This window comes from Acinonyx jubatus, chromosome A3 (assembly GCF_027475565.1).
Source record: "Acinonyx jubatus isolate Ajub_Pintada_27869175 chromosome A3, VMU_Ajub_asm_v1.0, whole genome shotgun sequence".
Classification (NCBI taxonomy): domain Eukaryota; kingdom Metazoa; phylum Chordata; class Mammalia; order Carnivora; family Felidae; genus Acinonyx; species Acinonyx jubatus.
In genome coordinates this window covers 83771022-83788038 of record NC_069388.1, presented here as the reverse complement: position 1 = coordinate 83788038, position 17017 = coordinate 83771022, and the positions used below count along the sequence as shown (strand labels likewise).

General features: G+C 37.7%; 1 long non-coding RNA gene across 1 annotated transcript in view; it reads right to left on the bottom strand.

Annotated features, from left to right (window-relative positions):
• The window catches only part of LOC113603214 (uncharacterized), a 57177-nt gene extending 40169 nt beyond the window's left edge, over positions 1 to 17008 (bottom strand). The window contains exons 1-4 of the long non-coding RNA XR_003424755.2: positions 16923 to 17008; positions 16333 to 16492; positions 1526 to 1945; positions 914 to 1426 (exon numbers count right to left, since the gene is read on the bottom strand). This is a non-coding gene — a long non-coding RNA (uncharacterized LOC113603214). The remainder of the gene's footprint in view (positions 1 to 913; positions 1427 to 1525; positions 1946 to 16332; positions 16493 to 16922) is intronic.
• Between the last annotated feature and the right edge of the window lie 9 nt (positions 17009 to 17017).

The following is a 17017-nucleotide window of genomic DNA, read 5'->3' as shown; positions in this document are numbered from 1 at the left end:
TACACACATGTTATCTATGCTACATCTTTATAGATTACCAGGTAAGTGTGTGTGTATGTGTGTTAGGAGAGGAAAGGGATGGGAAGGAGTGGGAGATCACTGTGTCAAAAAATCAAAGGAAGGTGCCTAGCTGGCTCAGTCGGTAGAGCATATGACTCTTGATCTCAAGGTCATGAGTTCAAGCACCACGCTGGGCATAGAGCTTATTAAAAAAACAAAAACAACAACTTAAAAAATCAAAGGGAAGCACAAAATACAGCTTTGAGTCTGGACAGTCAAGGAAAAAAGGGAACAATAGATATCATGCCTAATACAAGAAAGTATATTAGTTTGCCAAGAGGAATTAATTTTGGTTTTGTTTCAGAAAGTTGTCTATCTAAATAAAGAAAGCTGTTCTTTATTAAAAACAACAACAACAAAAAACAAAAAAAGAAAACTAGGGGCGCCTGGGTGGCTCAGTTGGTTGAACATCCTACTTTGGCTCAGGTCATGATCTCTCAGATCTAGTCACACCTGCTTCTTCCTGTTTAAGCCTCAGGAAGTCAGTGCCACTAGGTGGATAGAGAAGGAAATAAAGTGAGTTGTCTCCCACCCTTCCCAAGGCAGATGACACCCTCTTTCCACAGCCATTATGGTCTCCACCGCTGTTATGGTTTCCTTTCCTGAGCCCCTGGCACTGTCTTCACCCCAGGAGCCAGCTGGCACCCAGAACTACAGGCCACCTCTGGTGATGGGACAGGTGTGCCAAAGGAGGGCATCTGGGGAGAGGGTACCAAAAGGCACTCCCTCAATAATGGGGTCTTGTCTGTTAATTTTTACTTGAAAAAAGGCAGGGGCATTCTACCTATCTATGTGTTTTACTGGACAAAAGAAGAGAGTATATATAATATTAAGTCATCGTTCTGTAGATTACCTGACCAAGTGAGTGATTCTGGTTTGCTTCTTGACTGTGTCGTTGGCAGTTGCATGTTTAGTTCTGAAAGGGAGAACAAATCTCTGTCCTTCACCAGCACTGCACAAAAAGCAATGCAGGAAGCTTAGTCAAGTGCGCAAATCTCTACCAACAACTTTTCTGCCACATATGGGGGAATTACTGGCCCTTGAAAGCTATCACAAACAGATAAGAAGCAAGGTTATAACATGATTTGACACGGAGTTTTGACGGGCTCCACTCAGAAATGTGGAAAGTGCGGCTTTAAAGGCACCATTTCAGGAGATTAAGATTTGAAATTGTGTTGCTTTATCTTGCTGTTTTCTTTCCACAGCCTTTTCCTTAGGCCTTGTGGTGGAGTTCTTTTTTTTCTTCCTTTCTTTCCCTAGTATACATATGAAGGTTTGCAACGCTTCACGCTTGAAGACTTGAAGAAAACTGAGTAAATTTAATATGACCGACTTCATAGTCACTGGCTCCACATGCATTTGCTTGCTGTGAAGAGAAAAGCATGTGACGAAAATATATTGCCACTGAAGGAACAGATCTGTCTCAAGTATAATTGCTCATTTTTATCCATCCCTTGTGTCTTACCAGAGAAGATTACTAAAGAGGCTAGACCTGCAGCACAAAGCCCTCTCAGCCAGATCTTCAGGATGGGCCACATCTCTTAGGCCTCCTTGTTCTCCATCCCAGGCACACCAGCAATAGCTCAGCAAACACCAATTCCCTGGGTCCCTTCTCAATTCTCTGACATTCCTTGAGCTTTTTAAAATGCTTGAGTCCCTGAGCTCTTGGCAGCTGAAACAAAACCTGAAAGAAATCCACTAAGCTCCACAGTGTGTTAAACCCCTCCAACAGCAAGAGGCGAAACCCTTCTGTTTCCAGTCATGTGGATGCTGGAGCCACTGAGCTCAGATTACTGGGTTAATGGTCTTGGAGAAATTGAGCCCAAACTGTACATCCAGAAAGGAAGAGCAGAATGAGTCCTCAGCCCAGAGCTGCTTCTATTTCCTGAAAAGAAATGAGGAAGCAATCACTCATATCAGACTCTCTAGAACAATCCTGTTTGAGCTTTCCTACAAATTTTGTGGGCTATAAAAGAGCTTCTGTCCTTATTAGAGCACATGCTCTAACTGTGGCTGGGGGTGGGGGATGGAGAGGTTGGGAAAATGTAGATCTAGCAGCTAACAGAAACTGAAGGTGGAGAACTGCTCCTATTGTTTCTGGGGGCCCACTGCAACTATTAGGGCAATGTGTTATGAGGAAGAGCTGTGGACCAGAACTGCAGTTGAAACTGGCTTATCTGTTTAGCACATCCTCAGTCTTGTCAATTAAACAGAAACCGGGGCTCTGACAAGTGTGGGGAAGGAAGAAGAATGACAAGGCATGGAGCTGGGAGCACTAGTAAAGGCTTAAAGCCTCTGGCAGCATCACATAGGTTGTGATGTACAGGCAGAGACTTTCCAAATGGCCCTGGGGACCTGGGATAGAGGTTAAGAGGGAAAGGGAGACCCAACAAAAGGAAAGTCTGGGACAAACTCTGCCTATTCCATTGTTTTGCTTAAGTCAGCCTTAGTTGATTTAGTTCTACATAATGAAATAAAAATGTTACCAGGAATAAAGAATCACCTAAGATACTGATCTCAATGATGTGACACATTGCCAGGGACTTTGGTCAGGTCTGGTATGGTTTTAACATTATGGCCCTAGTCTGTCTTTCTCAGTACATCTTTTTTTCTACCTTCCCATCAATCCAATCCCTTGCTCTTGTCCTTACCAACTCTTCCCCTTTCCCAGGCAGACCATGCACTTACACAGCTGTGCTGAGAGTATTCTTTCTCACTGCCTGGCAGAAGTCCTCCCTCTACTGTCTAAAGAAGTTCATTATCTGTTCTTCACGTTCCCTGTCAAGTTCCTTCTATAATGACTTTCCTAGCTCCCCAGACAAAACTAATCTTGTCCTTCTTTGAATTTCCATTTTTATGCTCTCTAGCATATGTTGGATTATGATGATTTTTTCATTCGTTTTGCTCTGCTAGATCATGTATGCTTTAAGTGGAGGGGTAGGGGAAATCAAAGTTAAGTTTAGTTACCTTGTCCTGCATTAAACTAAATGAAAAGTCTGAGATATGTTAAATATTGTCTTAGTATTTGGTAGATGTTTATAAAAGGAGGAAGTAAATACAGGTAGAGAAAGCTCTATCTTTGTTTTCAGTGTTGCATACTGGCATACATACACACACATGAATATAAATATATAGAAGTACTATGTAACATATACCATGCTAGGCAATTTTACATGGATGTTTTTATTTAAGCCTCACAAGGGTCTGTCGTAAAGGTGAGGAAATAGAAATGATTAAGGATTTAAGTAATTTGCCCTGCCCAAGGTCACGTAGCTAGTAATAGAGCGTAAATTCAGATTCAGATAATCCGACTCCAGAGCCCAAGATTTCATCTGTTACTATTAGTTACCACCTTATATATCTATAATGGATAGCTGTTATTTTCTTGGCTGCCTGCCTGCCACTTTAAAAGCTGAAAAGTTCAGACATTGTCCCAGCCTCCTTTGCAGCTAGGATGCAGGCACTTGACCGGGCTTGACAAAACAGATGCACCTGCTGGTGACTTTGAACTGGGAGCTGGTGACATAAAGAGACAGAGACAGTGGAGAATCCAGAGGCATCGAAATGGTGGTAGCAGGAGGAGTGCCATCCAAATCCAGTGTCTGTGGCTACTGGGTGACCTGCAGCATCTGTTTGTTGTTCAGTGGTAGGGGCGGTGGTGGTGGATTCCTCACCACATTGGTTAAGTGGTGTGCTCTTGGCTGGGATCCACTTGCTGCCTAGCTCCTTTGTTTGGTCTCCTTTTCTAGCCTGGTTCAAATCTTTTTGGAATGTCCTTGAATTATTTAATAATTCAGTAACAAATATATATAATCTTTTTTCCCCTTTTTTTCCCCACTAAGTCAGCCAGAGTTAGTTTCTGTTGCTTGTAGCCAAGACACTTGGCTGGTATAATATCCAAACCCATTGTCTTGCATATAGGTTCCTATATTCCTACCTGGAAAAAAAAATCCCACATGTGTCCAGAATTTTATGAAAGTTCAACTGAGTAGAGGATGAAGGTGGCAGATTGTGTATCATTGGGAAGAATGATTTCTAGCTCATCTATCTGACTACCTATTTATGATTCATACTGCAGTTTGCATGGATGAATTGCATGGGGAATTTTCAGTATGTTGCTACTATACTAGAATCCAGAAATGGATTTTTACCTTCCAAGTAAATTTGATGTCCAGGTCTAACTCTGATTTCCAGGTCTAATTCTAAAACATTTGTAATGAATTTAGCTTTTGAATAATAATAAGAAAAAATACTAAATATCTTTCCTGCTCATTACATGCAAAATGGCTTCCCCAAACTGTAGTACTTATGAAACTAAGATCACAGAGGAAGTTGAATTGCTGAATTATTTAATATAATCTGACTCATTAGAATCTTAGTTTCTGATATGGAAGAAGATATGATAGCTTACATAAAGATTATTGATAAATTCCAAAATGAAATTCACTTTGAAGAGAATGAAATGTGGCTGGGTGTAACTAATCTCTCTGTCCTAATTCAATGAGGGAGCTGAGTTTACAGTTTGACAAAGGGGTTATAATTACAAGACATCTTGGAACTTCTGGAAGAAGCTACTGCTTCAGATTGCCAAGTGGCCCACTGAGATGTTAGATACTAGACACAAATAAACCTTACAGAGGCCAGAGGTTTGACCTTGGTAAGTCTAGACATACTAACATGATTATCATCACTCTAATCAGATTATAAAGTAAACACACACTCTACAAAGCAAAGAATCTCATGGAGTTATTTACAGGATGATGAAAAGCTGCTTTCTATCTTTACTGAGGACATAACAGGAAGATATGGGATGGTTTTTAGCATGAGAGACTTTGGGATGATTAATGGTTTTGAACCAGGATTAATTTGGAGACATTTTTGGTGGAAAGGGAAGGGAGGCGTTACTGGTATCTAGTGGGTAGAAGCCAGGGATGCTGCTAAACATCCTATAATTCACAGGACAGTCCCCACAACAAAGAATTATCTGGCCCCAAAATGTCCAATAGTGCCAAGTTTGAGAAACCCTCAGTTAGACGTAAGAAAGAAATTTCTGAGTCTGAAATTATATAAATAGTGGAATGGGTTTACAGGTCCAGGACTAGTGTGAGGTGAGTTAAGTAGTTGCATTAGGGTACAAAATTTAAGTCCCAAAAAATATCAGTTATCAAGATAAATAATATTTAAAAAAAAACAAAGTCAATGCAAAAAAAAATCTATGATGAACAATATAACAAAATTTTAAATAAAGATAGGATTCAACAGGGAAGGGATTTGGGTATACAAAGTTGAAATATTATTTATCTTGACTACTGAGGCTTTGGCAACTCCTTCACCTGGCCCCTTTTAAGTTTGTGCCTGAGGCAAGTGCCTCACTCCCCTCATCCTAGTCCTGGCCTGTTGGATTATTAAGGGCATGCAATTGTTTTAGCTAACGGGTGATGTGATTTGTTTATAACTAAACTGGGGTTAGTAAGGTCTCATAAGTTAAACAAGAAGGCCTTTCCAGGTCTAGAATTTTAGATCTTAGTGACTACATTAAGTAAGGAAGCAATTCATTTATTAAACCCCATAGAATTTCCCTAACATGGGTTTTTAATTTCTCTGATATATAGCCTGGCCTTGATTAGCCAAGATCACCTTCATTATGAATAGTAATATATGAATGGCATCCCAAAGAAATATGTGGCATTAACTGTGGTCTTAAGCAATACTCATCTGTTGTAACTCACCCTTCCAGAAAAATAATCCTTGTATGACTTTTCCATTTTACTTAGCAAGTAAACTATTCCTGCTTCTTATCCTCTCTTCTCCCCAATCCCACTTCACCTCAAAATCAACTAAATATTCTTTTCTGGGGTCCATTGATTTTGACATTATTTTATATTACTTGTCCCTTTTGTCTCCTAGAATGCCCTAGATAGAATTTTTTAGGGGCCGGAGGAGAATATTTTAAATATTTTTCCTTCTAATTGGTTGGGGAAATATCTATAATTACTAAGTTTATGTATGCGGTATATAGAGTACTCACAACATAAGACTGACCCCCTCAGAAATGTCAGATGAAAGATTCAAAGATAATTTACTATTCTGAGCAGGGCAAGATAGACAGTTATAAAAAATTACAGTAATATTACTAATTAGGAGAAATGTGGTCTTGGATCCATACCAGAACAAACACTCTAACCATTATAGATTGCTTACTATTAATCTCCCTGGTTTCCGTCTATGTGTGGCTAGCCTATTAGAGTACCTGTATTCAGCAAATGTACTCGTGCATAAAGTAACTGGATATGGGACCTACCACTTCCCCACATCCTGTCACTTAATCTAACTGACATATGTACAATTCCTTTTGATCTATGTTAACCATCTTTATCTCAATGCACATCTCAGCTTCCTATCTGTTATTTTACAAAATGCTTTAATCAGAGGGTAGCAACAAGTTGGGTTGAATTACAAGGTTTGGGTTTAGGATTTTTTTTTCCATTCTGTTAAAAACAAAGCAACATCAAACTTGGGCTCCTTCTTCCCAACCACGTAGTCGTTGCTATTGTGATGAGCTATTTTGAGTTTATTTCTTGAAAAAAGAACAGAAAGAAAGAAGAGAAAAAGGACCTAAGGGACTAAGTGGTATATGGGTAGATGAAGAATAATTCTAATATTAATTGAATTGCCAAAGCTAGACATATCCAAATGTTTTCTTCCTTTTTCTTTTATTTTTAATTTGTGGTCCAGTGGTAAACAGAAGTTCATGTGCATTTGTCTACTACTTAAGTAAAGGATGCATTTAATCGTCTAGGATTTGGGACTCTGAGCTGCCTAGATGTGTGCGTTCCAGAAAATCTACCAGAAAGAGCAGTACAGAGCACTGAGTGGAATGCATTTTGCCCTCGGGAAGAAGTCGTTTTAGTATTATGCATTTTGACTAAGGACAGGTCATAGGATCTAAACTGTATGTGGCTAGGTTTTTCAATCCACAAAATGGTGATAGCAATGTTTAAAGCTTCCTTTATAATAAACTGTATACATGAATATTAACTTTGTGGGCTACCTATTGTTCTGTTGCAGAAAAAACAAAACAACTATGTTCTTTAGAGAATTTTAGCTAGACCTTGAAAGAAAATCAAATGAGACAAATGGGGTGTTTGTTCTATTTTCTAAATACAGAATACTTTTTCTCTAAACAAATGTTACTCTACCTATTTTTATAATATATCCTGGTCAATTGTCCAGTTAATTTTCTTTCTTTTCAAGATTATTATATATATATTTTTTTATGATAGACTTCCAAGTGAAAAGAAAACAGCTTTTTAGAAAGTATATTGAAATGAAGCATGATATTCTATTGATGGGGCTAGTTAATCTAGCCATTGACTCAACAGGTTTGGGTTTATAACCGGTGAAGATATTTTTAGTTCTTAGTTAGAAATGAAATGATCAGGTCTTTCAAGCAACCACTTGCAGGACTTAGACACTAAAGCTTGAAGAGATGGGAACTCTGAAGAACCACTGAGAAAAACAGAACATATTCCTGAGGGTCCCTTGGAGACAAGTTGCAAGAGTGGTACCAAGATGGATTTATCATCTTGTTTTGTGAATATCAGAGAAGGAAAGAGGACATTTGCAAAGCATTTCCATGCTTCTCACCACACAGGGTATTGTAGCAGAAGATTCTGCTTATAGTCAGTGCTCAATAAATGAGATGCCAAGAATAAGGCTCTTAAAGGTTATGTGAGGGCTTGATGTGAGTTAATATGTGAGATTCTGGTTCTTTGCCATATCTGGTGGGTTCTTTGTTTAGTTATCAAGCTTTAAGGACTAATGACTTTGAGACAGGGAACTAGAAGTACTGTGGAGTCATTGCTTCTAATTATGCTTCTTAAACATCTTATTTTTGCTGTTTCAAACATCTATTTTATGTTTTGCTTTTAGTACTGACACTTCAACATTGTCCCCTTCTAGAGGGGTGGAGAATATAGGGCAAAGTCAAGAAGTCTTTTCTACTGTGAATGTCCCCTCCTGTTCCTTGAAGAAGGGTGAGGAATCCGGAACAGAGTGTGATGCCAGGGTTAAGACAGAGCAACAATTACACATGACAGGTAAGGAAAAGTTTCAAGTTCAAATACTTATTAAGTAGTGAACACAATTATTTAAGATCACAAGAACTTCACACTATTTTTTTCTCCTTAAAAATGACATTTTGATTTGATTATGTAGCTATTAATTTTAAAAAGGAGCCGATATTGGAAACATTAACCTGGAACTATATTTTTCTGTTGCTTTATATTAAAAAAAAAAGACTATAGTGAATCTCTGTGTGAACTTCAGCCATGAGATCTGAACCAATGATGCTCTAGAGAGCAAAGAAAAGTGGGAAAATGTTCACATAAATGTTGACTGAAATAGTAGAGATGGGATCCTTTGTGAAGAAATAAGACACTCTAGCATTTCTTCAAGTGTGTTTGTTTGGTCCAAATCAGTTATAAGGGTGGTTGTGGAGGTGCTTTAAAAATGACCCTGCTCCTCAGTGGTCTTGAGAAGAATCAAGGCCACAGACTGCAGTGAAAGATTTTCCAGGTAACATTGGAACATGTTTGGAAATACAGCTTTAGAATTCCTTCAGCCTCAGAGGACTGGCTCAGGGCAAAATCTCCAAACAAAACAAATTACTAAACATCCACAATGGAATAAGAAATGCTCCCTTAAGGTGTGTTTAATTGAGCCATTAATGCACAGTGAGGAGCGGCCCAAAGCACTTGCATTTCAACCTCCTGGCTCACTCACTTGGGCATACTAGGCATGTCAGCACAGCCTCGTAAAACACAACCAATTGTCTCTTATTCCGTAATTAACATCTTGTAAAGTTGACAATATGATTATGATTGAATTGAGCCAGAAATGAATTGGTACTTTTATCTGCATATAACATAGCTTCCTCTTGGGAACTAAAGGGATAGTGTGGATAGGAAGGGAGCTGCCCACTGTGTGAAGAAGAGCAAAAATAGTGTTATCAGAAGCTCTGTAAAACCTTTAAAGAATAACAAAGTAAGTGGATCTTAAAGGCTCTATAATACTTAATTTAACAGCTTCCTCCTCTTTGGCATAAGACTGGCTGTGTATATAGCACTAAGGCAGAGTAGGAAGAACCAATTGCCAGGTGCAATTTTACCTTCTTTTTATAGATTATCTCATCTAATCCTGCAAACCAATTATGAGGATGTTACAATTATCATCTCCTTTTACAGGTGAGGGAACTAAAGCACAGAGAGGAAAAGTAACTTGTAGAAATTCACACAGCCAGAAGTTCTGTGCTAAGGTTACCACCTGGAATTCTAACTTTATAGTTGTGCTTTGTACCATTATACCACACTGAGTTTTGTCTACTAACTTTTTTTTTTTTTTTTTAACTAAGCTTTATGCCCAATATGGGGCTTGGACTCATGACCCTGAGATCAAGAGTTGCATGCTCTACGGACTAAGCCAGCCAGTCATCCCACCCCCCCCCCACTAAACTCTTAAAGCAATGTGTCTCAAGTTGGGGTCCAAAGACAAATTTTCCTGGACTCAAATTCTGTGAGAATTAGCATTTTTAATGGTCTAATCTTTTGTGACAATCTGAAAAAAATTAACATAAGCATGTTTGGGGAACCACGTTATAATTGGGTATGGGCTTATGTTGTGACTTCTTTTTGCCTATGTAAATTCCTGCCTCCTGTGAAGCCACAGACTGTGGGAGAGAGGGATTTAGTCATTAAGGTCACATGCTTCTGACAGTCATGACATCATGCTCCATGGAAGAAAATCTCTAAATACAGTTTGTATTCCTTGTTTATTTCTCTGTTGGGAACTTTTCCTTTTTTCATTGTTTGCCAATTCTCATTGGCTATTTTGTTTCCTTAATTTTTTAATGTACTTACAGTGTAGGAAAAGTGGAGATACAGGGTTCCCTGCCTTCCCAACATTAATTATCTGTATTCTTACAGTTATGAGGCTGAATATTTTATTTAAAATAAATAAACAAACATGTAAAATTAGTCTTCCCTCAAACATCTCTCTCTCCCCACTTACTCTAGAGTCTATCACCTTCCAAATGCCCAGTGTGGGAAAAGCAGGTTGACTGCAAAGTGCAATCACAAATATTGCAAAGGATGCTGTATTTTAGTTGAGCAAAGTGATGGAAAAAATGGAAAGTCATGGACAAATGAGGACTGGCAGAGTTAGACTAGTTATCATTAAAGAGGAGAGAATCTACAAGGATTATGATAGGATAGGTGCTTTAAAAGAGAAAGATTTGTCTCAAGGGACTAAGAGAGGCCCTTGGGAAAATTGGTACAGTCTTCACATATTTCTGCACAAATGAATCTCTGTGGTTATGTCATGCCATCCAACAATTTTGAAGTACATTTTTAATTTTGGAATATGTTAGATTTATAGAACAATTGCAACTATAATACAGAGGTCTTGTCTCTACCTCTTACCAGTTTCCCCTTACTTGTCAGTTCTTAACTTACCAAGATACATTCGTCAAAACTAAGAAATTGACACTTACACATTACTTTTAACTAAAGTCCAGCTTTTCAGATTTCACCAATTTTTCCAATTTTTTTTCTGTTCCAGGATCCAATTCAGGATACCACATTGTATTTAGCATCTCATAATTTTGTTGGAAATATTTTAAACAAAAATCCCAACCAATATTTGAATCTGTCCTTCTTCATTCTAAGAATTAGTGTGTTGCAGTTATAAGCAGAATTTTACTAATATATAATAAAGTAAGTTTTTAATAATATTTTTTCTTCCGATTTTCAAACTGTAGTACAAATCAAGACATTTCTTACACAATTTACTACCAAATTTTATTTTAACTATGTTACTTTAACTGATTTTATCATCCTACTATGTTTAGATGACTACCATAGTTGGTTACAGGGGCTTCTTTAAAGTATGCAAAATAGGTTATTAGGATCTGTGGAAAAAAGGAATAAGTAAGTTTGCTGTCTGTATAATCAGTAGAACTGTGTACAATGCACATATTCATTATTTGAGCTAAAAATTAATTAATAAATTAATGAAACAAAAATAGTTTTGATGCATTACAGAATGCTCACATGAATACCTGGACAGTAATGCATTGTCAGATGGTAATTACTCTCTGCCTTCCTCATGACACACAGATGTATACCTTCAAACAGACACGCAGCATTATGATAAAAAAATAAAGTTTTCATCTATTTCAGCAGTATTATATTTCACCACTATTACTTTTATAATATTATGAAATAAGCCCCACTGAATATGTAGTTTATATATTGGGGGTAAGTTACCTTTACAGTTTTTTTTTTCACCTTTACATTTTTTGGTTTAATAAATAACTCTTAATGTCTAGGAGAATTAACACTTTCCAAGAAGCCAAACTTACTCCTCTTCCCTTTCACATATTTTTAAGAACTGTGGCCATTAGCTAGTGCCAAAATTGTGTGATTGGGGCATACAACTCTATATATTTACTTCTCTGGTGTTTAAATTCAGCTAAATTGGACTACTTCTGATCCTGACTGGGCTCACTTGTGTGTCTGGGCATGAGCTGTAAGACAGCTAGTTTGGCTGGGCTTAATGAGATGACTGGGTTTTGCTCCATGTGACTCTCACCTTCCTCCTAGGACAATGGGCTAGCTGGGCCTATCTTTCTCATTGTGATGGCAGAAGCATAACAAAGCAAGCCCAGATTTTCAAGCTTCCTCTTGCATCATATCCATTAGTATTCCATTCGCCCAAAAAAGCAAATGGCCAAACTCATAATCATGGGGTGGGAAAATAAACTCTAAATCCTGATGGGAGGAATAGCAAAGTCACCTGGAAAACGGCACAGACACAGAGGGCTAAAAATGCATTGACCTGTTTCTTTCAACAGTTTTGCCTTCTCATAACAGAGGCCCATCTTACAATGTTGAAAACGAGGTAGGGCCTGGCATTGTAAGGAATACATATAGAAACATTTTCAAAGCCTTAAATTGCAAACTATAGCACCTAATTTCTGTCATAAAATTTAGGAAAGGCAATTAGTAGTTTGGAAATTATGATTTTGAAGATTTTATAGACTAGGTACAGAGTGCTTAACTGAATCACACATGTCCACACCATTGATGAGGACTGATTTCTGAGTCATGGATCATCTAAAAATGCCCTTTCCCTTTACATCCTTGATTGTCATTCCTTGATCACTATTCTTCATGTGGGAATGGCAGGAGCCACAAAGCTACATGCAATTCATAGAACTGATTCATTCTGAGTAATAATATATTTATTGTCATTATGCCTATAAACATTGATTTTTTTTTTTATTATGTGGCAAGGTTTCAGGGTATTTTTAAGGAGTATGACAGGAATCAATTTCTTAAATAAGCACTGAATTATCAGTTATTTGTTCAATTGGCTAATTCTAGGAAGGTTTTAAAATCCTGTCTTTATTCCATTTTTTAAAGAAGTTTTTAATGTTTATTTATTTTTTGAGAGAGAGAGAGAGAGCATGAGCAGGACAGGGGCAGAGAGAGAGGGAGACACAGAATCTGAAGTAGGCTCCAGGTTCCGAGTTGTCAGCACAGAGCCTGATGTGGGGCTCAAACTCACGAACTGTGAGATTATGACCTGGGCCAAAGTCGGATACTTAACCGACTGAGCCACCCAGGTGCCCCTATTCCATTTTTTGATGTAAATAACTTAGGAAAATAAAGCACTGTGAAGTGAAGATGAGTGTTATGGTCTGAATGCTTGTGTCTGCCCCAAAATCATATGCTGAAATCCTAATGCCCAAGGTGATACTAAAAGCTGGGCCCTTGGTGGGGTGATTAGGTCATGAAGGAGGAGTCCTTATGATGGGATTAATGCCCTCTTTAACAAGGTCTGAAAGAACTCCCTTCTGCCTTCCCTAAGTGAGGACACAAGAAGTTGACAGCCTAAAACTGGAAAACAGCCTTCACCCAACCTTACTGGCACCCTGATCTCAGACTTTCAGACTCCATAATTGTGGGAAGTAGCTGTCTATTGTTTATAAGGCACCCAGTCTGTGGCATTTTGTTATAGCAGTGTGAAGGGACTAGGACAATACGGGAAGAAATGTAACTTTTTTGTGTATTTAGAATGACTTATGAGCTGACAACCTAGCTTAAATTTTCCCATTCCACCAGATGTTTCAAATGAATCAAATATTCTTTGACACCCAGAAAACAAAACCAAACAACAACAACAAAAAAAAAAAAAAAAAAAAAGGAAAGGAAGGAAAAAGCACAAACAGAAGAGGAAGTGGTTTATTTATTTAGGTTATTTAGATAAACAGTAGAGATGGCGATAGCATCAATTGCTTATTCCCTAGAATCTCTTACCATTGGCTTCAAGATAGAATATTCTTAACATCTGGGTATTCTTCCAGGGTGTCATGAAATACTAATGACCTCCCCTGTGCTAAGCCTAATTTGCTCCTAAATTCTTATTGTCTGGAATATTTCTGTTTCTTATAGCAGGAGTCAAATCAGGTGGAGTTAGATTGCAGATTGTCTTCTGAGCTAGCAAGTCAGGGCCCCAAGTGGAGCCGGGCATACATGCAGGGATTTCCATCCTTTAGTACTTACCTGTCTGAGCAAAGCTTACTCTCCATCAGTCCCTCTCGGCTGGAAGACGAGTGGAGTGTGGGGAGGCTCAGTGGCAGAGCAGCCTCACCTGCTTATTTATTCTCACTATCCAGCCTGAGAAGAAGGGAGAGAGTGATTTGGCTACTTTTGGCTCAGTGATTAAAAAATGAGATTAATGAATGAGAATATGCTTCCAAATGCTGGTGTGGACAAGTTCAGTTATTTTTTAATTCATGATATATGAAACAAAGAGAGAAACAAAGCTTACTACTGTAATTGTTAACGTTAGTATAATCTGCAGTTTACTTTTCAAAATTGAGGGAGGGCATTGGGGTGGCAACAGGCAATATTCTGCAAAGTAATATTTCGCAGAACATAGACCATAACCTGTGGTAATTTTTTCATCCCAGTCCTTAAAACTCACAAACAAGATGGGAATTTTGTAAACAACCCACCCACAGAGCAAAACTGCTACGTTTCAGAGAAGGCTCTTCCTCTCTGGTCTCCCATCCATCTTCCTTCCTCCTGTCCTTCCTCCCTCCCTTTCTTTTCCTCTTTCTTTCTTTCTTTCTTTCTTTCTTTCTTTCTTTCTTTCTTTCTTTCTTTCTTTCTTTTCTTCCTTTATACTTAAAGATATACTTTATATCTTTCTTTTCTTCCTTTCTTTCTTTGTATTTTACATTTAGCAACTTGTAAGAATAATACAATACACTCTCTCATACAATTCACCTAGATTCACCAATTATAAACCACTTTGCACATTTGATATCGCTCTTCAATATAATTACTATTATTGTTACTATTAGTATTTTTCAAAATCATTTGAGAGTAAATTGAAGACAACATGGCCCTTTACCCCTAATCTAAATATTTTAGCATGCATCTCTTGGGAGCAAGAACATTCTCTAACATAATCATAGTGCAATTTTCAAACACAAAACATTTAACATATATTTAATACATATATTTAATTTTATATTCAATATAAAATCTATATTCAATTTCACCAACGGCCCCAATGATATTCTTTATAGAGTTTTTCTTCTTCACTGATTTGGGATTCAATCCAGGATCATGCATTGCCTTCTGCTGCTGTGTCTCTCTAGTTTCTCAATCTAGGACAGTTTCTCTTTTTTCCTTTCATGACATTAACACTTCTGAAATAGAATTTTTTTAAAGAATGTCCCTCACTTTGGGTGTGTTTAATATTTTCTGAGGATCAGATTCAAATAATGCCCTTTTGGCAGGAATAATACATTAAATGATGGTGCAGTATTTCTTAGTGCATCATGAAAGGAGGCATGTGATGTCAGTTTGTCTCATTAGTGGTACTAAAATAGAACAACTGGTTCTATATCTAACAGATTTTGCTATTGTAAGATTACCATTTTTACTTTCGTAATTCAAAAATAGTCTGTGATGAAGTGTTTTAAGGTGGTGTAAATGTCCACCTCTAAATCAAACTTTCACCCAATAGTTTTAGCATCTACTGATGAATCTCACCTGAGATTATTATTATGCTGGCTGTAACAGTGATCTTCGTATGTTATCATTCAGAAGTTAGAAAAAAATTATAGTATTTTACTCTGATATTAATTGGGAGCCTGATTTTGTGATACATAGTTTGAATACTAAGATCTAAGAAACTCCCTAAATTCAACATCAGAATTTTCTTTTTTGATCAACACTGGAATTTTCTCACTTCCTTCTTTTTTAGAGATAATATTGTATAGTGATAATTACTGTTACTAATAATTAATGTTTATTAAATGCTTACTCTGTGCTGAGCACTGTGGAAAGCACTTTTGGTGTCTCATTTGACACATAGTTATTATTAGACTCTATTTTCCCCCATGAGAATATTAAGGATCAGAGGCTAGTAACTTGACTAGGGTCACATAGCTAGTTTGTCCCAGCTACTTTTGCATACCCTGCCATTATTTCTACTGTGAAGTAATAAAATGGGAATTGATCTACTCTGGGAATGTTGTCAGTGCCTTTATCTTCCAGTTCCAAGGCCAGCTATATTGTTATATATCGAGTCTCTTTTCTTGCAGCCAAGAGCTGGAGTATTCACTAGTACTGAGGTGAATTCAGCCTCTTGATGTGAAATGGAATAAAAGAAACTGTGAGGTAGCATAAGGCAGTGGTTTTCAAATGCTATCCGGAGGCATCCCCCCCCCCTCCTGTGACGGGGGATTTTGGATAACTTTTTTTTTCTTCTCCTCCCCATTCCCCTACTCCCGCCAGTTTTATTGAGATATAGTTGACTTATAAAACTGTATCAGTTTAAGGCATACAATATAATGACTTCATATATCTGTCTATATCTATCTATATCTAAAAAGTTAGGAATATAAAAATGATGCTGTTAATCACTTACAGTAGTCCCGACCTCATCCTTAGAGAATATGGTCCAAGACCCAGCAGCACCACCCCACCCAACAGCTCCATGCCTGAAACTGCAGACAGTACTGAACCCTATATATACTATTTTTTCCTATACACACATACTTGTGATAAAGTTTAATTTGTAAATTAGGCACACTAAGAGATTAACAACACTAGTAATAAAATAGAACAATTATAACAATATACTGTAATAAAAGCCATGTGAATGTGGTCTCTCAAAATACCTTATACTCACCCTTCCCGTGATGGTGTGAGATGGCAAAATGCCCAGGTGATGAGATAAAGTGACATGAATGATGCAGGCATTGTAATATGGTGTAAGGCTACTATTGACCTTCCAATAATTCTTCAGAAGGAGGGTCATCTGCTTCCAGACTGAGGTTAACCTCAGGTAACTGAAACCAAGGAAAGTGAAACCACGGTAAGAAGGACTACTACTACATTCTCAATTAACAGTTTTTCCTCTCATATACTGGCTGTATTTATTAAAATATAGTTTTGATCATTGAAACTAATAATGAAAAATCTGGACTCGTATTTTGCCTTTTCCCCATTTTTCAAGAAATTCATTTTTTGCTGTATTTTACGAAGACATTTTTAGCGATGAATTGTAAAAATAAAGAACCTGTGCTTTCGCCACAGATAACTTGGGAGTCCGCTCTAGAAGGTTAATTTTGAGGTGGGCGAAGGGAGTGTAGTAAGAACCAGGGTCCCGGAACCAGCTTAAACAAAAATAAAAACCTGACCAAAGCTTTAGCAACTAACATCGTTTTCTGGTTCAATACGCTCAACTTGTATTACGGCGGGTGTCCGCCGAGTACAAACCTAGTAAAAAGTAACCGCTTTCCGCCGCAACTCCTTGCACAGCTTTGGCCTGAGGCTCTTGAGAGTTTAGACTAGGGAAAAGGAGCCAGCGGGGC